Source organism: Arachis ipaensis, chromosome B08 (genome assembly GCF_000816755.2).
Source record: "Arachis ipaensis cultivar K30076 chromosome B08, Araip1.1, whole genome shotgun sequence".
Lineage (NCBI taxonomy): Eukaryota > Viridiplantae > Streptophyta > Magnoliopsida > Fabales > Fabaceae > Arachis > Arachis ipaensis.
Genome location: NC_029792.2, coordinates 124,575,223 through 124,576,893, shown reverse-complemented (window position 1 = coordinate 124,576,893; position 1,671 = coordinate 124,575,223).

Genomic DNA, 1,671 nt, shown 5'->3' with positions numbered 1-1,671 from the left:
ATATAATTAAAATACTATATAACTCATTTCACAATTTTTTTTAAATAATTAATTAAAAATCTTAATTTTTTGTGTAAAGTAGAACAAAATACATGAATCAAATAAGCATAAATATGAACATTAAAATTTTATTAACAATTTCTTTTTACAAAGTTACTATTTATAAGACTATATTAACAATCCGAATAAATTTAGTACTAATATTTTAAAATTGCGGTTATGGTGGCGCCATAATATTATTGTGTGGCGAATTTTGGCCTTACCTCCATACAGTAGTAGTCGTTGTGACATGATTTTTATGGTGGACGAAATAGCAGTGGCGCCATGGCGGGACGCCATAAAATCAGCCTCTTTTATTCAAAAACTCCCTCCTTCAAAAGCTGTCTCATCTTTCCGTAAAAAATTTCTCTCTCTCTCTCTCTAATCCGTCGTTGTTAATCGTTGCCACCACTTATCATCACAATCGCTCTTTGCTGTCGCTGTTAACCAAAGTTTCCTCTTTTTCTAGTTCGTACATTCTGTTTTAACTTCTCTTTTCTCCTATTTTTTTCTCTTTTCCCTATTTTCTCCCTTTTATACACTTTATCAGTGTTATAAACCTCTCTTCTTTTAATTTTTTTCCTTTCAGTTTACTATATCTACTTCCAGACAAGCTCCTGATTCTAAATTTAGATGGTTTATGTTCTATTTTTTATGTTTTATGACCTCCTTATAACTTATGATGAGTTATGACTTGAATTTGATGTTATGTTTATCTGCTAAATTGCTATTATATTTTCTGCATTAATTGGATATCTTATGATTAAAAAATTGCTTATATAAACTAAATTTTTTGCATATTTTGTTGTACATATATAAGCATTTTTTTATAGTCTATCATTTTTCGCAACGTCATTCGTCATAAAATTATGGCGGATTTTGGCTTACTGAGCCGCCATCCGCAATAAAAAATTATGTTTAGTATTATAAAACTTATTTCAATGCCATTTAACATAATTATTAACTTTCTATTCTTATAGTTATTAACAATTTAAATAAAGTGATACCCTCAAACTTACTTCATTATCTATTTTAAAATAATTACGAATATTTTATTTTTTTAATTATTTTTTAATTTATTTATCATTCATCTTCAATTAATCATATTAATGTATTTAAATACCAAGATACAAAGAAACAATATTGAAAAATCTCAAACCAAAAATGGAGAAATATAAAATAATAGGAATAAACATAATAAAAATTTATCCAATATTCAAGTGCATCATCTTTCAAACTCTTCCAAAATGCTAATTTTTGTTTACCTAATTCTTTAATCCATTTTTTTTCCTTAGTCCAAAGCGTTAGCTATTATAATAAGCATATGAATTTATCTAACTTTTAATGAAAAATGGTTGTATCCTTTTAAATATATTTTATATTAAAATTTTCATCAAGTTAGATAATAGAAATTTTACTAAGAAAATATAGGATATAATTTCCACTTACTTTTTATGCACTATTTATATAGTTACTCATGATCCGTACAAAAAAAGATATAAGTTAAAAAAACGAAGGAGATACACAATAGCTTTCATCTATGTTTTTTTATCATTGAATTCCCTAAATTAGAAAAGAAATTAATTATGTAAGAAATATAATTTAAATATTGAAAAGACTTAATATGTGAAG